General features: G+C 46.5%; 26 non-coding genes across 26 annotated transcripts; 8 read left to right on the forward strand and 18 right to left on the reverse strand.

Annotated features, from left to right (window-relative positions):
• Positions 1–697: 697 nt before the first annotated feature.
• Positions 698–769, forward strand: trnae-cuc (transfer RNA glutamic acid (anticodon CUC)). The gene has a single exon. It is a non-coding gene; the product is annotated as a tRNA-Glu (tRNA).
• Positions 770–1,165: 396 nt separating this feature from the next.
• trnae-uuc (transfer RNA glutamic acid (anticodon UUC)) lies at positions 1,166–1,237 on the reverse strand. The gene has a single exon. It is a non-coding gene; the product is annotated as a tRNA-Glu (tRNA).
• A 1,224-nt stretch (positions 1,238–2,461) lies between these two features.
• Positions 2,462–2,534, reverse strand: trnar-acg (transfer RNA arginine (anticodon ACG)). Its single transcript has one exon. It is a non-coding gene; the product is annotated as a tRNA-Arg (tRNA).
• Positions 2,535–2,680: 146 nt separating this feature from the next.
• On the forward strand, positions 2,681–2,752 carry trnae-cuc (transfer RNA glutamic acid (anticodon CUC)). Its single transcript has one exon. It is a non-coding gene; the product is annotated as a tRNA-Glu (tRNA).
• A 396-nt stretch (positions 2,753–3,148) lies between these two features.
• On the reverse strand, positions 3,149–3,220 carry trnae-uuc (transfer RNA glutamic acid (anticodon UUC)). The gene has a single exon. It is a non-coding gene; the product is annotated as a tRNA-Glu (tRNA).
• Positions 3,221–4,444: 1,224 nt separating this feature from the next.
• On the reverse strand, positions 4,445–4,517 carry trnar-acg (transfer RNA arginine (anticodon ACG)). The gene has a single exon. It is a non-coding gene; the product is annotated as a tRNA-Arg (tRNA).
• A 145-nt stretch (positions 4,518–4,662) lies between these two features.
• On the forward strand, positions 4,663–4,734 carry trnae-cuc (transfer RNA glutamic acid (anticodon CUC)). The gene has a single exon. It is a non-coding gene; the product is annotated as a tRNA-Glu (tRNA).
• Positions 4,735–5,130: 396 nt separating this feature from the next.
• Positions 5,131–5,202, reverse strand: trnae-uuc (transfer RNA glutamic acid (anticodon UUC)). Its single transcript has one exon. It is a non-coding gene; the product is annotated as a tRNA-Glu (tRNA).
• A 1,224-nt stretch (positions 5,203–6,426) lies between these two features.
• trnar-acg (transfer RNA arginine (anticodon ACG)) lies at positions 6,427–6,499 on the reverse strand. The gene has a single exon. It is a non-coding gene; the product is annotated as a tRNA-Arg (tRNA).
• A 146-nt stretch (positions 6,500–6,645) lies between these two features.
• Positions 6,646–6,717, forward strand: trnae-cuc (transfer RNA glutamic acid (anticodon CUC)). Its single transcript has one exon. It is a non-coding gene; the product is annotated as a tRNA-Glu (tRNA).
• A 396-nt stretch (positions 6,718–7,113) lies between these two features.
• On the reverse strand, positions 7,114–7,185 carry trnae-uuc (transfer RNA glutamic acid (anticodon UUC)). Its single transcript has one exon. It is a non-coding gene; the product is annotated as a tRNA-Glu (tRNA).
• A 1,224-nt stretch (positions 7,186–8,409) lies between these two features.
• On the reverse strand, positions 8,410–8,482 carry trnar-acg (transfer RNA arginine (anticodon ACG)). Its single transcript has one exon. It is a non-coding gene; the product is annotated as a tRNA-Arg (tRNA).
• Positions 8,483–8,629: 147 nt separating this feature from the next.
• On the forward strand, positions 8,630–8,701 carry trnae-cuc (transfer RNA glutamic acid (anticodon CUC)). Its single transcript has one exon. It is a non-coding gene; the product is annotated as a tRNA-Glu (tRNA).
• A 105-nt stretch (positions 8,702–8,806) lies between these two features.
• On the reverse strand, positions 8,807–8,894 carry trnay-gua (transfer RNA tyrosine (anticodon GUA)). The gene is given in 2 exon segments: positions 8,807–8,842; positions 8,858–8,894. It is a non-coding gene; the product is annotated as a tRNA-Tyr (tRNA).
• A 203-nt stretch (positions 8,895–9,097) lies between these two features.
• trnae-uuc (transfer RNA glutamic acid (anticodon UUC)) lies at positions 9,098–9,169 on the reverse strand. Its single transcript has one exon. It is a non-coding gene; the product is annotated as a tRNA-Glu (tRNA).
• A 1,224-nt stretch (positions 9,170–10,393) lies between these two features.
• Positions 10,394–10,466, reverse strand: trnar-acg (transfer RNA arginine (anticodon ACG)). The gene has a single exon. It is a non-coding gene; the product is annotated as a tRNA-Arg (tRNA).
• A 161-nt stretch (positions 10,467–10,627) lies between these two features.
• Positions 10,628–10,699, forward strand: trnae-cuc (transfer RNA glutamic acid (anticodon CUC)). Its single transcript has one exon. It is a non-coding gene; the product is annotated as a tRNA-Glu (tRNA).
• A 105-nt stretch (positions 10,700–10,804) lies between these two features.
• trnay-gua (transfer RNA tyrosine (anticodon GUA)) lies at positions 10,805–10,892 on the reverse strand. Its single transcript is given in 2 exon segments — positions 10,805–10,840; positions 10,856–10,892. It is a non-coding gene; the product is annotated as a tRNA-Tyr (tRNA).
• A 203-nt stretch (positions 10,893–11,095) lies between these two features.
• trnae-uuc (transfer RNA glutamic acid (anticodon UUC)) lies at positions 11,096–11,167 on the reverse strand. Its single transcript has one exon. It is a non-coding gene; the product is annotated as a tRNA-Glu (tRNA).
• Positions 11,168–12,391: 1,224 nt separating this feature from the next.
• On the reverse strand, positions 12,392–12,464 carry trnar-acg (transfer RNA arginine (anticodon ACG)). The gene has a single exon. It is a non-coding gene; the product is annotated as a tRNA-Arg (tRNA).
• Positions 12,465–12,623: 159 nt separating this feature from the next.
• On the forward strand, positions 12,624–12,695 carry trnae-cuc (transfer RNA glutamic acid (anticodon CUC)). Its single transcript has one exon. It is a non-coding gene; the product is annotated as a tRNA-Glu (tRNA).
• A 105-nt stretch (positions 12,696–12,800) lies between these two features.
• trnay-gua (transfer RNA tyrosine (anticodon GUA)) lies at positions 12,801–12,888 on the reverse strand. The gene is given in 2 exon segments: positions 12,801–12,836; positions 12,852–12,888. It is a non-coding gene; the product is annotated as a tRNA-Tyr (tRNA).
• A 203-nt stretch (positions 12,889–13,091) lies between these two features.
• trnae-uuc (transfer RNA glutamic acid (anticodon UUC)) lies at positions 13,092–13,163 on the reverse strand. Its single transcript has one exon. It is a non-coding gene; the product is annotated as a tRNA-Glu (tRNA).
• Positions 13,164–14,379: 1,216 nt separating this feature from the next.
• On the reverse strand, positions 14,380–14,452 carry trnar-acg (transfer RNA arginine (anticodon ACG)). Its single transcript has one exon. It is a non-coding gene; the product is annotated as a tRNA-Arg (tRNA).
• A 146-nt stretch (positions 14,453–14,598) lies between these two features.
• On the forward strand, positions 14,599–14,670 carry trnae-cuc (transfer RNA glutamic acid (anticodon CUC)). The gene has a single exon. It is a non-coding gene; the product is annotated as a tRNA-Glu (tRNA).
• Positions 14,671–14,987: 317 nt separating this feature from the next.
• On the reverse strand, positions 14,988–15,059 carry trnae-uuc (transfer RNA glutamic acid (anticodon UUC)). The gene has a single exon. It is a non-coding gene; the product is annotated as a tRNA-Glu (tRNA).
• Between the last annotated feature and the right edge of the window lie 3,939 nt (positions 15,060–18,998).

Consider the following 18,998-nt stretch of genomic DNA (forward strand, 5'->3'; position numbering starts at 1 on the left):
TCTAGAGGAAAAACTGCCTATCGTCGGTCTGTCAAGGTACAAAACTGACATGTTGTTAAGGTTAATAATGAAAGTGAGACCAATTTTTAATCCGCAAAATTGCTGATTATTCGCTCGTTCAGTTTAATGCAAATTACAAATTATTCTCAATGTCCAGGTGGCAATTAGTGATAAGGCTTCAAAATGGCAAGCCTGTGACATCAAAACCACATGGCATTGCACCCTTCAAAGTAGTAAAGCGGTTACAGAGTAGCGATGAAATTGTTCATTCTAGAATCAACTGGCCCACCAGCCTGCATTTTGTGAGACGAATGGCAATACCAAAGCATGTCCGTGTCTCCCCTAGACATCGGAATGGGTGTGCAGAATGTGCCTTTTTTTGGAAAAAATAGAAGAATGCCTAGAGAGTTGCCTTTTCTTTTGGACTTTGGAGAAAAAAAACACAACAACAAAATAAGCCGGAGAAAAACAAGCACAGAGCGAGCCAGCCAGGAGTCGAACCTAGAATCTTCTGATCCGTAGTCAGACGCGTTATCCATTGCCGCCACTGTTCCGCCACCATTAGTAAAGACCCCCGATTGTTACAGACTTTTGTTTCGATGTGACGGTGGCAAGCATTGATGTCTGCTCATTCTCACCTTGTTATCAAGAGAACAGACTACCAGCCCTCCAGCCCACCAGCCCCCAGCCCCCATCCCTCCTGGTGGTCTAGTGGTTAGGATTCGGCGCTCTCACCGCCGCGGCCCGGGTTCGATTCCCGGTCAGGGAAAGCTCTTTTGCCTTCCAATTGTGGTCTGCGAATTCAAGCTCTGCTGACAGCTGTGAGAAAGCCAGCTCCAAGCCAAAACATTGGTGGGAACATGAAAAAAACACCTCCTTCGAGCCGGAGTTGAACCAGCGACCTAAGGATGGCCAACACTCCAACCTACAGTCCTCCGCTCTACCAGCTGAGCTACCGAAGGGGCTAAGGGCTAGTCAGAACCTCGACATATCAGGGTTCTGTAGCTCTACTGTTGGCCAAAAAGTTACTTCTGGTGCAGGAAGATTTGCTGGATCAGAACCTCGACATAACAGGGTTCTGTAGCTCTACTGCTGGCCAAAAAGTCACTTCTGGTGCAGGAAGATTTGCTGGATTTTTGAGGAGGGAAGCAAAAAGGAGCATGCATTCCCATACCGGGAGTTGAACCCGGGCCGCCTGGGTGAAAACCAGGAATCCTAACCGCTAGACCATATGGGATTTGGACACTTTAAACTGGCCATGGGCTTCTGGCGCACTTTCCATACATGTGGTCAGCGTGGGCGCAGGACCTTGTAGTGGCCTGTTGCTTTAGTTCTGTGACTGTAACAATGTGATAATAATTTGGCAAAACAAGAATTATCCAAAAGGACGGTTTTCTGAATTATATAGTGTTGTATGCATTCAGGGAATCTGTTTTTTCACTCAACCCGGGGGTTCAGTGTATTTGGGCAGATTCCTGTGATTGCAGAATTGATTCCTCAAACTGGTAATTAAGCTCTTGTCCAAGTGAAAATACTCGTGTCATCCATTTGAAAACACACACGGCAACCTTTATCTAGAGGAAAAACTTGGGTCAACCCCTGGCTGCGTACGAGAAAACCAGGAATCCTAACTGCTAGACCATATGGGAACTGGCCAGCTTTAACTAGCCACAAGCTTGTGGGCCACTTTCCATAAATGTGGCCAGTGTGGGCGCAGGGTTTTGTAGTGGCCTGTTGCTTTTGGTGTGTGACTGTAACAATGTGATAATAATTTGGCAATACAAGAATCATCCGAAGGGACGGTTTACTGAAATATATAGTGTTGCATGCATTCAAGGGACATGTTTGTTGACTCACACATGGTTCAGTTTTTTGGCCAGAATCCTGTGATTGCTGAATTTATACATCGAACTGGTAATTAAGGTCTTGTCCAGGTGAAAATACTTGTGTCATGCATCTGAAAACACACATGGCAACCGTTATCTAGAGGAAAAACTGCCTATCGTCGGTCTGTCAAGGTACAAAACTGACATGTTGTTAGGTTAATAATGAAAGTGAGACCAACTTTTAATCCGCAAAATTGCTGATTATTCGCTCGTTCAGTTTAATGCAAATTACAAATTATTCTCAATGTCCAGGTGGCAATTAGTGATAAGGCTTCAAAATGGCAAGCCTGTGACATCAAAACCACATGGCATTGCACCCTTCAAAGTAGTAAAGCGGTTACAGAGTAGCGATGAAATTGTTCATTCTAGAATCAACTGGCCCACTAGCCTGCATTTTGTGAGACGAAGGGCAATACCAAAGCATGTCCGTGTCTCCCCTAGACATCGGAATGGGTGTGCAGAATGTGCCTTTTTTTGGAAAAAATAGAAGAATGCCTAGAGAGTTGCCTTTTCTTTTGGACTTTGGAGAAAAAAAACACAACAACAAAATAAGCCGGAGAAAAACAAGCACAGAGCGAGCCAGCCAGGAGTCGAACCTAGAATCTTCTGATCCGTAGTCAGACGCGTTATCCATTGCGCCACTGGCCCACCATTAGTAAAGACCCCCGATTGTTACAGACTTGTTGGTTTTCGATGTGACGGTGGCAAGCATTGATGTCTGCTCATTCTCACCTTGTTATCAAGAGAACAGACTACCAGCCCTCCAGCCCACCAGCCCTCCAGCCCACCATCCCTCCCTGGTGGTCTAGTGGTTAGGATTCGGCGCTCTCACCGCCGCGGCCCGGGTTCGATTCCCGGTCAGGGAAAGCTCTTTTGCCTTCCAATTGTGGTCTGCGAATTCAAGCTCTGCTGACAGCTGTGAGAAAGCCAGCTCCAAGCCAAAACATTGGTGGGAACATGAAAAAAACACCTCCTTCGAGCCGGAGTTGAACCAGCGACCTAAGGATGGCCAACACTCCAACCTACAGTCCTCCGCTCTACCAGCTGAGCTACCGAAGGGGCTAAGGGCTAGTCAGAACCTCGACATATCAGGGTTCTGTAGCTCTACTGTTGGCCAAAAAGTTACTTCTGGTGCAGGAAGATTTGCTGGATCAGAACCTCGACATAACAGGGTTCTGTAGCTCTACTGCTGGCCAAAAAGTCACTTCTGGTGCAGGAAGATTTGCTGGATTTTTGAGGAGGGAATCAAAAAGGAGCATGCATTCCCATACCGGGAGTTGAACCCGGGCCGCCTGGGTGAAAACCAGGAATCCTAACCGCTAGACCATATGGGATTTGGACACTTTAAACTGGCCATGGGCTTCTCGCGCACTTTCCATACATGTGGTCAGCGTGGGCGCAGGACCTTGTAGTGGCCTGTTGCTTTAGTTCTGTGACTGTAACAATGTGATAATAATTTGGTAGAACAAGAATTATCCAAAAGGACGGTTTTCTGAATTATATAGTGTTGTATGCATTCAGGGAATCTGTTTTTTCACTCAACCCGGGGGTTCAGTGTATTTGGGCAGATTCCTGTGATTGCAGAATTGATTCCTCAAACTGGTAATTAAGCTCTTGTCCAAGTGAAAATACTCGTGTCATCCATTTTAAAACACACACGGCAACCTTTATCTAGAGGAAAAACTGGAGTCAACCCCTGGCTGCGTAGGAGAAAACCAGGAATCCTAACTGCTAGACCATATGGGAACTGGCCAGCTTTAACTGGCCACAAGCTTGTGGGCCACTTTCCATAAATGTGGCCAGTGTGGGCGCAGGGTTTTGTAGTGGCCTGTTGCTTTTGGTGTGTGACTGTAACAATGTGATAATAATTTGGCAATACAAGAATCATCCGAAGGGACGGTTTACTGAAATATATAGTGTTGCATGCATTCAAGGGACATGTTTGTTGACTCACACATGGTTCAGTTTTTTGGCCAGAATCCTGTGATTGCTGAATTTATACCTCGAACTGGTAATTAAGGTCTTGTCCAGGTGAAAATACTTGTGTCATGCATCTGAAAACACACATGGCAACCGTTATCTAGAGGAAAAACTGCCTATCGTCGGTCTGTCAAGGTACAAAACTGACATGTTGTGAGGTTAATAATGAAAGTGAGACCAACTTTTAATCCGCAAAATTGCTGATTATTCGCTCGTTCAGTTTAATGCAGATTACAAATTATTCTCAATGCCCAGGTGGCAATTAGTGATAAGGCTTCAAAATGGCAAGCCTGTGACATCAAAACCACATGGCATTGCACCCTTCAAAGTAGTAAAGCGGTTACAGAGTAGCGATGAAATTGTTCATTCTAGAATCAACTGGCCCACCAGCCTGCATTTTGTGAGACGAATGGCAATACCAACGCATGTCCGTGTCTCCCCTAGACATCGGAATGGGTGTGCAGAATGTGCCTTTTTTTGGAAAAAATAGAAGAATGCCTAGAGAGTTGCCTTTTCTTTTGGACTTTGGAGAAAAAAAACACAACAACAAAATAAGCCGGAGAAAAACAAGCACAGAGCGAGCCAGCCAGGAGTCGAACCTAGAATCTTCTGATCCGTAGTCAGACGCGTTATCCATTGCGCCACTGGCCCACCATTAGTAAAGACCCCCGATTGTTACAGACTTGTTGGTTTTCGATGTGACGGTGGCAAGCATTGATGTCTGCTCATTCTCACCTTGTTATCAGAGAACAGACTACCAGCCCTCCAGCCCACCAGCCCTCCAGCCCACCATCCCTCCCTGGTGGTCTAGTGGTTAGGATTCGGCGCTCTCACCGCCGCGGCCCGGGTTCGATTCCCGGTCAGGGAAAGCTCTTTTGCCTTCCAATTGTGGTCTGCGAATTCAAGCTCTGCTGACAGCTGTGAGAAAGCCAGCTCCAAGCCAAAACATTGGTGGGAACATGAAAAAAACACCTCCTTCGAGCCGGAGTTGAACCAGCGACCTAAGGATGGCCAACACTCCAACCTACAGTCCTCCGCTCTACCAGCTGAGCTACCGAAGGGGCTAAGGGCTAGTCAGAACCTCGACATATCAGGGTTCTGTAGCTCTACTGTTGGCCAAAAAGTCACTTCTGGTGCAGGAAGATTTGCTGGATCAGAACCTCGACATAACAGGGTTCTGTAGCTCTACTGCTGGCCAAAAAGTCACTTCTGGTGCAGGAAGATTTGCTGGATTTTTGAGGAGGGAAGCAAAAAGGAGCATGCATTCCCATACCGGGAGTTGAACCCGGGCCGCCTGGGTGAAAACCAGGAATCCTAACCGCTAGACCATATGGGATTTGGACACTTTAAACTGGCCATGGGCTTCTGGCGCACTTTCCATACATGTGGTCAGCGTGGGCGCAGGACCTTGTAGTGGCCTGTTGCTTTAGTTCTGTGACTGTAACAATGTGATAATAATTTGGCAAAACAAGAATTATCCAAAAGGACGGTTTTCTGAATTATATAGTGTTGTATGCATTCAGGGAATCTGTTTTTTCACTCAACCCGGGGGTTCAGTGTATTTGGGCAGATTCCTGTGATTGCAGAATTGATTCCTCAAACTGGTAATTAAGCTCTTGTCCAAGTGAAAATACTCGTGTCATCCATTTGAAAACACACACGGCAACCTTTATCTAGAGGAAAAACTGGAGTCAACCCCTGGCTGCGTACGAGAAAACCAGGAATCCTAACTGCTAGACCATATGGGAACTGGCCAGCTTTAACTGGCCACAAGCTTGTGGGCCACTTTCCATAAATGTGGCCAGTGTGGGCGCAGGGTTTTGTAGTGGCCTGTTGCTTTTGGTGTGTGACTGTAACAATGTGATAATAATTTGGCAATACAAGAATCATCCGAAGGGACGGTTTACTGAAATATATAGTGTTGCATGCATTCAAGGGACATGTTTGTTGACTCACACATGGTTCAGTTTTTTGGCCAGAATCCTGTGATTGCTGAATTTATACCTCGAACTGGTAATTAAGGTCTTGTCCAGGTGAAAATACTTGTGTCATGCATCTGAAAACACACATGGCAACCGTTATCTAGAGGAAAAACTGCCTATCGTCGGTCTGTCAAGGTACAAAACTGACATGTTGTGAGGTTAATAATGAAAGTGAGACCAACTTTTAATCCGCAAAATTGCTGATTATTCGCTCGTTCAGTTTAATGCAGATTACAAATTATTCTCAATGTCCAGGTGGCAATTAGTGATAAGGCTTCAAAATGGCAAGCCTGTGACATCAAAACCACATGGCATTGCACCCTTCAAAGTAGTAAAGCGGTTACAGAGTAGCGATGAAATTGTTCATTCTAGAATCAACTGGCCCACCAGCCTGCATTTTGTGAGACGAATGGCAATACCAAAGCATGTCCGTGTCTCCCCTAGACATCGGAATGGGTGTGCAGAATGTGCCTTTTTTTGGAAAAAATAGAAGAATGCCTAGAGAGTTGCCTTTTCTTTTGGACTTTGGAGAAAAAAAACACAACAACAAAATAAGCCGGAGAAAAACAAGCACAGAGCGAGCCAGCCAGGAGTCGAACCTAGAATCTTCTGATCCGTAGTCAGACGCGTTATCCATTGCGCCACTGGCCCACCATTAGTAAAGACCCCCGATTGTTACAGACTTGTTGGTTTTCGATGTGACGGTGGCAAGCATTGATGTCTGCTCATTCTCACCTTGTTATCAGGAGAACAGACTACCAGCCCTCCAGCCCACCAGCCCTCCAGCCCACCATCCCTCCCTGGTGGTCTAGTGGTTAGGATTCGGCGCTCTCACCGCCGCGGCCCGGGTTCGATTCCCGGTCAGGGAAAGCTCTTTTGCCTTCCAATTGTGGTCTGCGAATTCAAGCTCTGCTGACAGCTGTGAGAAAGCCAGCTCCAAGCCAAAACATTGGTGGGAACATGAAAAAAACACCTCCTTCGAGCCGGAGTTGAACCAGCGACCTAAGGATGGCCAACACTCCAACCTACAGTCCTCCGCTCTACCAGCTGAGCTACCGAAGGGGCTAAGGGCTAGTCAGAACCTCGACATATCAGGGTTCTGTAGCTCTACTGTTGGCCAAAAAGTTACTTCTGGTGCAGGAAGATTTGCTGGATCAGAACCTCGACATAACAGGGTTCTGTAGCTCTACTGCTGGCCAAAAAGTCACTTCTGGTGCAGGAAGATTTGCTGGATTTTTGAGGAGGGAAGCAAAAAGGAGCATGCATTCCCATACCGGGAGTTGAACCCGGGCCGCCTGGGTGAAAACCAGGAATCCTAACCGCTAGACCATATGGGATTTGGACACTTTAAACTGGCCATGGGCTTCTGGCGCACTTTCCATACATGTGGTCAGCGTGGGCGCAGGACCTTGTAGTGGCCTGTTGCTTTAGTTCTGTGACTGTAACAATGTGATAATAATTTGGCAAAACAAGAATTATCCAAAAGGACGGTTTTCTGAATTATATAGTGTTGTATGCATTCAGGGAATCTGTTTTTTCACTCAACCCGGGGGTTCAGTGTATTTGGGCAGATTCCTGTGATTGCAGAATTGATTCCTCAAACTGGTAATTAAGCTCTTGTCCAAGTGAAAATACTCGTGTCATCCATTTGAAAACACACACGGCAACCTTTATCTAGAGGAAAAACTGGAGTCAACCCCTGGCTGCGTACGAGAAAACCAGGAATCCTAACTGCTAGACCATATGGGAACTGGCCAGCTTTAACTGGCCACAAGCTTGTGGGCCACTTTCCATAAATGTGGCCAGTGTGGGCGCAGGGTTTTGTAGTGGCCTGTTGCTTTTGGTGTGTGACTGTAACAATGTGATAATAATTTGGCAATACAAGAATCATCCGAAGGGACGGTTTACTGAAATATATAGTGTTGCATGCATTCAAGGGACATGTTTGTTGACTCACACATGGTTCAGTTTTTTGGCCAGAATCCTGTGATTGCTGAATTTATACCTCGAACTGGTAATTAAGGTCTTGTCCAGGTGAAAATACTTGTGTCATGCATCTGAAAACACACATGGCAACCGTTATCTAGAGGAAAAACTGCCTATCGTCGGTCTGTCAAGGTACAAAACTGACATGTTGTGAGGTTAATAATGAAAGTGAGACCAACTTTTAATCCGCAAAATTGCTGATTATTCGCTCGTTCAGTTTAATGCAGATTACAAATTATTCTCAATGCCCAGGTGGCAATTAGTGATAAGGCTTCAAAATGGCAAGCCTGTGACATCAAAACCACATGGCATTGCACCCTTCAAAGTAGTAAAGCGGTTACAGAGTAGCGATGAAATTGTTCATTCTAGAATCAACTGGCCCACCAGCCTGCATTTTGTGAGACGAATGGCAATACCAAAGCATGTCCGTGTCTCCCCTAGACATCGGAATGGGTGTGCAGAATGTGCCTTTTTTTGGAAAAAATAGAAGAATGCCTAGAGAGTTGCCTTTTCTTTTGGACTTTGGAGAAAAAAAACACAACAACAAAATAAGCCGGAGAAAAACAAGCACAGAGCGAGCCAGCCAGGAGTCGAACCTAGAATCTTCTGATCCGTAGTCAGACGCGTTATCCATTGCGCCACTGGCCCACCATTAGTAAAGACCCCCGATTGTTACAGACTTGTTGGTTTTCGATGTGACGGTGGCAAGCATTGATGTCTGCTCATTCTCACCTTGTTATCAGGAGAACAGACTACCAGCCCTCCAGCCCCACCAGCCCTCCAGCCCACCATCCCTCCCTGGTGGTCTAGTGGTTAGGATTCGGCGCTCTCACCGCCGCGGCCCGGGTTCGATTCCCGGTCAGGGAAAGCTCTTTTGCCTTCCAATTGTGGACTGCGAATTCAAGCTCTGCTGACAGCTGTGAGAAAGCCAGCTCCAAGCCAAAACATTGGTGGGAACATGAAAAAAACACCTCCTTCGAGCCGGAGTTGAACCAGCGACCTAAGGATGGCCAACACTCCAACCTACAGTCCTCCGCTCTACCAGCTGAGCTATCGAAGGGGCTAAGGGCTAGTCAGAACCTCGACATATCAGGGTTCTGTAGCTCTACTGCTGGCCAAAAAGTCACTTCTGGTGCAGGAAGATTTGCTGGATCAGAACCTCGACATATCAGGGTTCTGTAGCTCTACTGCTGGCCAAAAAGTCACTTCTGGTGCAGGAAGATTTGCTGGATTTTTGAGGAGGGAAGCAAAAAGGAGCATGCATTCCCATACCGGGAGTTGAACCCGGGCCGCCTGGGTGAAAACCAGGAATCCTAACCGCTAGACCATATGGGATTTGGACACTTTAAACTGGCCATGGGCTTCTGGCGCACTTTCCATACATGTGGTCAGCGTGGGCGCAGGACCTTGTAGTGGCCTGTTGCTTTAGTTCTGTGACTGTAACAATGTGATAATAATTTGGCAAAACAAGAATTATCCAAAAGGACGGTTTTCTGAATTATATAGTGTTGTATGCATTCAGGGAATCTGTTTTTTCACTCAACCCGGGGGTTCAGTGTATTTGGGCAGATTCCTGTGATTGCAGAATTGATTCCTCAAACTGGTAATTAAGCTCTTGTCCAAGTGAAAATACTCGTGTCATCCATTTGAAAACACACACGGCAACCTTTATCTAGAGGAAAAACTGGAGTCAACCCCTGGCTGCGTACGAGAAAACCAGGAATCCTAACTGCTAGACCATATGGGAACTGGCCAGCTTTAACTGGCCACAAGCTTGTGGGCCACTTTCCATAAATGTGGCCAGTGTGGGCGCAGGGTTTTGTAGTGGCCTGTTGCTTTTGGTGTGTGACTGTAACAATGTGATAATAATTTGGCAATACAAGAATCATCCGAAGGGACGGTTTACTGAAATATATAGTGTTGCATGCATTCAAGGGACATGTTTGTTGACTCACACATGGTTCAGTTTTTTGGCCAGAATCCTGTGATTGCTGAATTTATACCTCGAACTGGTAATTAAGGTCTTGTCCAGGTGAAAATACTTGTGTCATGCATCTGAAAACACACATGGCAACCGTTATCTAGAGGAAAAACTGCCTATCGTCGGTCTGTCAAGGTACAAAACTGACATGTTGTGAGGTTAATAATGAAAGTGAGACCAACTTTTAATCCGCAAAATTGCTGATTATTCGCTCGTTCAGTTTAATGCAGATTACAAATTATTCTCAATGCCCAGGTGGCAATTAGTGATAAGGCTTCAAAATGGCAAGCCTGTGACATCAAAACCACATGGCATTGCACCCTTCAAAGTAGTAAAGCGGTTACAGAGTAGCGATGAAATTGTTCATTCTAGAATCAACTGGCCCACCAGCCTGCATTTTGTGAGACGAATGGCAATACCAAAGCATGTCCGTGTCTCCCCTAGACATCGGAATGGGTGTGCAGAATGTGCCTTTTTTTGGAAAAAATAGAAGAATGCCTAGAGAGTTGCCTTTTCTTTTGGACTTTGGAGAAAAAAAACACAACAACAAAATAAGCCGGAGAAAAACAAGCACAGAGCGAGCCAGCCAGGAGTCGAACCTAGAATCTTCTGATCCGTAGTCAGACGCGTTATCCATTGCGCCACTGGCCCACCAATAGTAAAGACCCCCGATTGTTACAGACTTGTTGGTTTTCGATGTGACGGTGGCAAGCATTGATGTCTGCTCATTCTCACCTTGTTATCAGGAGAACAGACTACCAGCCCTCCAGCCCCCCCACCCCAGCCCCACCAGCCCTCCAGCCCACCATCCCTCCCTGGTGGTCTAGTGGTTAGGATTCGGCGCTCTCACCGCCGCGGCCCGGGTTCGATTCCCGGTCAGGGAAAGCTCTTTTGCCTTCCAATTGTGGACTGCGAATTCAAGCTCTGCTGACAGCTGTGAGAAAGCCAGCTCCAAACCAAAAATTGGTGGGAACATGAAAAAAAACACCTCCTTCGAGCCGGAGTTGAACCAGCGACCTAAGGATGGCCAACACTCCAACCTACAGTCCTCCGCTCTACCAGCTGAGCTATCGAAGGGGCTAAGGGCTAGTCAGAACCTCGACATATCAGGGTTCTGTAGCTCTACTGCTGGCCAAAAAGTCACTTCTGGTGCAGGAAGATTTGCTGGATCAGAACCTCGACATATCAGGGTTCTGTAGCTCTACTGCTGGCCAAAAAGTCACTTCTGGTGCAGGAAGATTTGCTGGATTTTTGAGGAGGGAAGCAAAAAGGAGCATGCATTCCCATACCGGGAGTTGAACCCGGGCCGCCTGGGTGAAAACCAGGAATCCTAACCGCTAGACCATATGGGATTTGGACACTTTAAACTGGCCATGGGCTTCTGGCGCACTTTCCATACATGTGGTCAGCGTGGGCGCAGGACCTTGTAGTGGCCTGTTGCTTTAGTTCTGTGACTGTAACAATGTGATAATAATTTGGCAAAACAAGAATTATCCAAAAGGACGGTTTTCTGAATTATATAGTGTTGTATGCATTCAGGGAATCTGTTTTTTCACTCAACCCGGGGGTTCAGTGTATTTGGGCAGATTCCTGTGATTGCAGAATTGATTCCTCAAACTGGTAATTAAGCTCTTGTCCAAGTGAAAATACTCGTGTCATCCATTTGAAAACACACACGGCAACCTTTATCTAGAGGAAAAACTGGAGTCAACCCCTGGCTGCGTACGAGAAAACCAGGAATCCTAACTGCTAGACCATATGGGAACTGGCCAGCTTTAACTGGCCACAAGCTTGTGGGCCACTTTCCATAAATGTGGCCAGTGTGGGCGCAGGGTTTTGTAGTGGCCTGTTGCTTTTGGTGTGTGACTGTAACAATGTGATAATAATTTGGCAATACAAGAATCATCCGAAGGGACGGTTTACTGAAATATATAGTGTTGCATGCATTCAAGGGACATGTTTGTTGACTCACACATGGTTCAGTTTTTTGGCCAGAATCCTGTGATTGCTGAATTTATACCTCGAACTGGTAATTAAGGTCTTGTCCAGGTGAAAATACTTGTGTCATGCATCTGAAAACACACATGGCAACCGTTATCTAGAGGAAAAACTGCCTATCGTCGGTCTGTCAAGGTACAAAACTGACATGTTGTGAGGTTAATAATGAAAGTGAGACCAATTTTTAATCCGCAAAATTGCTGATTATTCGCTCGTTCAGTTTAATGCAGATTACAAATTATTCTCAATGTCCAGGTGGCAATTAGTGATAAGGCTTCAAAATGGCAAGCCTGTGACATCAAAACCACATGGCATTGCACCCTTCAAAGTAGTAAAGCGGTTACAGAGTAGCGATGAAATTGTTCATTCTAGAATCAACTGGCCCACCAGCCTGCATTTTGTGAGACGAATGGCAATACCAAAGCATGTCCGTGTCTCCCCTAGACATCGGAATGGGTGTGCAGAATGTGCCTTTTTTTGGAAAAAATAGAAGAATGCCTAGAGAGTTGCCTTTTCTTTTGGACTTTGGAGAAAAAAAACACAACAACAAAATAAGCCGGAGAAAAACAAGCACAGAGCGAGCCAGCCAGGAGTCGAACCTAGAATCTTCTGATCCGTAGTCAGACGCGTTATCCATTGCGCCACTGGCCCACCAATAGTAAAGACCCCCGATTGTTACAGACTTGTTGGTTTTCGATGTGACGGTGGCAAGCATTGATGTCTGCTCATTCTCACCTTGTTATCAGGAGAACAGACTACCAGCCCTCCAGCCCTCCAGCCCACCAGCCCTCCAGCCCCAGCCCCCATCCCTCCCTGGTGGTCTAGTGGTTAGGATTCGGCGCTCTCACCGCCGCGGCCCGGGTTCGATTCCCGGTCAGGGAAAGCTCTTTTGCCTTCCAATTGTGGACTGCGAATTCAAGCTCTGCTGACAGCTGTGAGAAAGCCAGCTCCAAGCCAAAACATTGGTGGGAACATGAAAAAAACACCTCCTTCGAGCCGGAGTTGAACCAGCGACCTAAGGATGGCCAACACTCCAACCTACAGTCCTCCGCTCTACCAGCTGAGCTATCGAAGGGGCTAAGGGCTAGTCAGAACCTCGACATATCAGGGTTCTGTAGCTCTACTGCTGGCCAAAAAGTCACTTCTGGTGCAGGAAGATTTGCTGGATCAGAACCTCGACATAACAGGGTTCTGTAGCTCTACTGCTGGCCAAAAAGTCACTTCTGGTGCAGGAAGATTTGCTGGATTTTTGAGGAGGGAAGCAAAAAGGAGCATGCATTCCCATACCGGGAGTTGAACCCGGGCCGCCTGGGTGAAAACCAGGAATCCTAACCGCTAGACCATATGGGATTTGGACACTTTAAACTGGCCATGGGCTTCTGGCGCACTTTCCATACATGTGGTCAGCGTGGGCGCAGGACCTTGTAGTGGCCTGTTGCTTTAGTTCTGTGACTGTAACAATGTGATAATAATTTGGCAAAACAAGAATTATGCAAAAGGACGGTTTTCTGAATTATATAGTGTTGTATGCATTCAGGGAATCTGTTTTTTCACTCAACCCGGGGGTTCAGTGTATTTGGGCAGATTCCTGTGATTGCAGAATTGATTCCTCAAACTGGTAATTAAGCTCTTGTCCAAGTGAAAATACTCGTGTCATCCATTTGAAAACACACACGGCAACCTTTATCTAGAGGAAAAACTGGAGTCAACCCCTGGCTGCGTACGAGAAAACCAGGAATCCTAACTGCTAGACCATATGGGAACTGGCCAGCTTTAACTGGCCACAAGCTTGTGGGCCACTTTCCATAAATGTGGCCAGTGTGGGCGCAGGGTTTTGTAGTGGCCTGTTGCTTTTGGTGTGTGACTGTAACAATGTGATAATAATTTGGCAATACAAGAATCATCCGAAGGGACGGTTTACTGAAATATATAGTGTTGCATGCATTCAAGGGACATGTTTGTTGACTCACACATGGTTCAGTTTTTTGGCCAGAATCCTGTGATTGCTGAATTTATACCTCGAACTGGTAATTAAGGTCTTGTCCAGGTGAAAATACTTGTGTCATGCATCTGAAAACACACATGGCAACCGTTATCTAGAGGAAAAACTGCCTATCGTCGGTCTGTCAAGGTACAAAACTGACATGTTGTGAGGTTAATAATGAAAGTGAGACCAATTTTTAATATGCTGATTATTCGCTCGTTCAGTTTAATGCAGATTACAAATTATTCTCAATGTCCAGGTGGCAATTAGTGATAAGGCTTCAAAATGGCAAGCCTGTGACATCAAAACCACATGGCATTGCACCCTTCAAAGTAGTAAAGCGGTTACAGAGTAGCGATGAAATTGTTCATTCTAGAATCAACTGGCCCACCAGCCTGCATTTTGTGAGACGAATGGCAATACCAAAGCATGTCCGTGTCTCCCCTAGACATCGGAATGGGTGTGCAGAATGTGCCTTTTTTTGGAAAAAATAGAAGAATGCCTAGAGAGTTGCCTTTTCTTTTGGACTTTGGAGAAAAAAAACACAACAACAAAATAAGCCGGAGAAAAACAAGCACAGAGCGAGCCAGCCAGGAGTCGAACCTAGAATCTTCTGGTCCGTAGTCAGATGCGTTATCCATTGCGCCACTGGCCCACCAAAAGTAAAGACCCCCGATTGTTACAGACTTGTTGGTTTTCGATGTGACGGTGGCAAGCATTGATGTCTGCTCATTCTCACCTTGTTATCAGGAGAACAGACTACCAGCCCTCCAGCCCACCAGCCCTCCAGCCCACCATCCCTCCCTGGTGGTCTAGTGGTTAGGATTCGGCGCTCTCACCGCCGCGGCCTGGGTTCGATTTCCGGTCAGGGAAAGCTCTTTTGCCTTCCAATTGTGGACTGCGAATTCAAGCTCTGCTGACAGCTGTGAGAAAGCCAGCTCCAAACCAAAAAATTGGTGGGAACATGAAAAAAACACCTCCTTCGAGCCGGAGTTGAACCAGCGACATAAGGATGGCCAACACTCCAACCTACAGTCCTCCGCTCTACCAGCTGAGCTATCGAAGGGGCTAAGGGCTAGTCAGAACCTCGACATGTCAGGGTTCTGTAGCTCTACTGCTGGCCAAAAAGTCACTTCTGGTGCAGGAAGATTCGCTGGATTTTTGAGGAGGGAAGCAAAAAGGAGCATCCATTCCCATACCGGGAGTTGAACCCGGGCCGCCTGGGTGAAAACCAGGAATCCTAACCGCTAGAACATATGGGATTTGGACACTTTAAACTGGCCATGGGCTTCTGGCGCACTTTCCATACATGTGGTCAGCGTGGGCGAAGGACCCTGTAGTGGCCTGTTGCTTTAGTTCTGTGACTGTAACAATGTGATAATAATTTGGCAAAACAAGAATTATCCAAAAGGACGGTTTTCTGAATTATATAGTGTTGTATGCATTCAGGGAATCTGTTTTTTCACTCAACCCGGGGGTTCAGTGTATTTGGGCAGATTCCTGTGATTGCAGAATTGATTCCTCAAACTGGTAATTAAGCTCTTGTCCAAGTGAAAATACTCGTGTTATCCATTTGAAAACACACACAGCAACCTTTATCTAGAGGAAAAACTGGAGTCAACCCCTGGCTGCGTACGAGAAAACCAGGAATCCTAACTGCTAGACCATATGGGAACTGGCCAGCTTTAACTGGCCACAAGCTTGTGGGCCACTTTCCATAAATGTGGCCAGTGTGGGCGCAGGGTTTTGTAGTGGCCTGTTGCTTTTGGTGTGTGACTGTAACAATGTGATAATAATTTGGCAATACAAGAATCATCGTCCTGTTGAATCGCGTCTGGCGCCGATACAGGATGGCTGCCTCCGTGACGAGCTCCGCATATGTTTTTGTGTTTTTGTTAGTTTGTCCTGTCTTTAGTTATATTCCTGCCATCAGTTTCACCAGGGAAGAACTGCTGAACATTCGGCAGAACACACCACAGGATATTTTACCGGATTTCAATTATTCAGACGTTTTAGTGAACGTTGTTATCGGAGGAGCGGCGGCGCTGATCAAGCGCTTCAGGACGCGCAGACGGGGGAAGCGAGCGGGAGCGCTCGTCAGACTCAGGAAGCGCGGATTTCGAACGCCGTTGCCTAGCATCCATCTCGCAAATCTCCGCTCTCTACCCAACAAAACGGACGAACTCCTTCTGCTTTCTCGGACAAATAAGGATTTCACACACTCTGCTGCTCTGTGTTTCACGGAAACCTGGCTGAATGACACCATACCGGACAGCGCGCTCCATCTGCCGGGCTTTCAGCTGTTTAGAGCGGATCGTGACACAGAATCAACGGGGAAATCGCGTGGTGGCGGGACATGCTTTTACATCAATGAACGGTGGTGTACAGATGTAACTGTGTTAAAGAAGACGTGCTGCTCAAATCTCGAAACACTCTTCATTAACTGCAAGCCGTTCTATTCGCCGCGGGAGTTTCACTCGTTCATTCTGGTCAGTGTTTACATCCATCCGCAAGCGCATGTGAGCTCAGCTTTACAGAAACTCGCTGATCAGATCACAGAGACAGAACAACAACACCCGGACTCTGTTTTAATCATTCTCGGGGACTTTAATAAAGCCAATCTGTCCCGTGAACTGCCAAAATACAGACAGCATGTTACTTGTCCCACAAGAGACAGTAATATATTGGATCACTGTTACACCACAATAAAGGATGCATTTCACTCTGTTCCACGAGCAGCTTTGGGAAATTCTGATCACCTTCTGGTTCATCTTATACCGTCCTACAGGCAGAAACTAAAATCAGCTAAACCTGTATCAAGGACTGTAAAAAGATGGACTAATGAAGCAGAGCAGGATTTACAATCTTGTTTTGACCTCACTGATTGGAGTGTTTTTGAAGCTGCTACCACCGATCTGGATGAACTCACAGAGACCGTAACATCATATATCAGTTTCTGTGAGGATATGTGTATTCCTACAAAGACTCAACTAATTTACAATAATGACAAACCGTGGTTCACTGCAAAACTCAGACAGCTCCGTCAGGCCAAAGAAGATGCTTACGTGAAGGGGGACAATGTCTTGTATAAACAGGCTAAATACACATTGGAAAAGGAGATCAAAGTGGCAAAGAGGAATTATTCTGAAAAAATAAGGACTCAGTTCACTTCCAACGACTCCGCATCAGTGTGGAAAAGTCTAAAGAAGATCACCAATTACAAGACACCACCCCCCAGCACTGTAGAGAATCAACAACTGGCAGACGATCTGAACGAGTTTTACTGCAGGTTTGAAAGAACACCCATCACCTGCCCTGAACGCCTCCCCACAAAACCATTCACACCCTTCACAACTCCTGCAACCAGCCCTGAATGCCTCTCCAAACTACCGTTCACACCATTAACAGCTCCTGCAACCCATCCTGAACACCTCTCCAATCAAGCACTCTCACCATTCTCACCTCCTGCATCCCCCCTCTCCCCCACACCTGCAATTCAGATCAGCGAGGATGCGGTGCGCCAGGTCTTCCGGAAGCAGAAAAGGAAAAAAGCACCAGGCCCAGATTGTGTTACACCAGCCTGTCTGAAATCCTGTGCTGACCAGCTGGCCCCCATCTTCACACAGATCTTCAACAGATCGCTGGAGCTGTGCGAAGTCCCTTCATGCCTCAAACGTTCCACCATCATCCCCATCCCTAAGAAACCCAAAATTACAGGACTAAATGACTACAGGCCTGTGGCTCTAACGTCTGTAGTCATGAAGTCATTTGAAAAACTGGTGCTGGGCCACCTGAAGGACATCACTGGGCCCTTGCTGGATCCTCTTCAGTTTGCCTACAGAGCAAACAGGTCTGTGGACGATGCAGTAAACATTGGACTGCATTATGTTCTGCAACACCTAGACAGACCGGGACTTATGTGAGGATCCTGTTTGTGGACTTCAGCTCGGCCTTCAACACGATCATCCCAAACCTCCTCCTGCCCAAACTAAATCAGCTCTCCGTGCCCACCTCAGTCTGTCAGTGGATCAACAGCTTCCTGACAGACAGGCAGCAGCTAGTGAGGCTGGGAAAATACACATCCAGCACCCGTACAATCAGCACCGGAGCTCCCCAGGGGTGCGTTCTCTCCCCACTGCTCTTCTCCCTGTACACTAATGATTGCACATCTAAGGACCTCTCTGTCAAGCTCCTGAAGTTTGCAGATGACACCACACTCATAGGCCTCATTCAGGACGGGTGACGAGTCTGCTTACAGACAGGAGGTAAAAGAGCTGGCTGTCTGGTGCAGTCTCAACAACCTGGAGCTTAACACCCTCAAAACAGTGGAGATGATCGTGGACTTCAGGAGAAACCCCCCTGCACTCTCCCCACTCACCATCATGAACAGCACTGTGACTGCAGTGGAGTCATTCAGGTTCCTGGGCACCACTATCTCTCAGGACCTGAAGTGGGACATTCACATTGACTCCATTGTGAAAAAGGCCCAGCAGAGGTTGTACTTTCTCCGCCAGCTGAGGAAGTTTAACCTGCCACAGGAGCTGCTGAAACAGTTCTACTCCACCATCATTGAATCCATCCTCTGCACTTCAGTAACTGTCTGGTTCAGCTCAGCTTCTAAATCTGACCTCAGAAGACTACAGAGGGTAGTCTGGACTGCTGAGCGAATCATCGGTTCAACCCTCCCATCTATTCAAGAACTGTACTTATCCAGAGTGAGAAAAAGGGCTGTCAAAATCACTCTGGACCCCTCACATCCAGCACACTCCCTCTTTGAACTGTTGCCATCTGGTCGACGCTACAGAGCACTGAGCACTAGAACGACCAGACACAGGACCAGTTTCTTCCCTCAGGCAATCCATCTTATGAACAGCTTATAATAACGGCGGACACACTACACTTTATATTTATATACACACACACTTTATTTATCTAACACCATACTTAGTATACACTTAAATTTTGCACACAATATATATGTACATACATAACTTCATTTTGTAATATACTTGCCTACAATTGTCATTTGTATATTGTTATTTACTATCTACTTATTTGTATTTTTTATTCTTTTATCATGTGTTTTATGTTCTGTCGCTGTCATTCTGTTGTACTGCGGAGCTTCTGTCACGAAAACAAATTCCTCGTATGTGTACATACCTGGCAATAAAGCTCATTTCTGATTCTGATTCTGATTGCAT

Source organism: Carassius auratus, unplaced genomic scaffold, assembly GCF_003368295.1.
Source record: "Carassius auratus strain Wakin unplaced genomic scaffold, ASM336829v1 scaf_tig00007300, whole genome shotgun sequence".
Taxonomy (NCBI): Eukaryota; Metazoa; Chordata; class Actinopteri; order Cypriniformes; family Cyprinidae; genus Carassius; species Carassius auratus.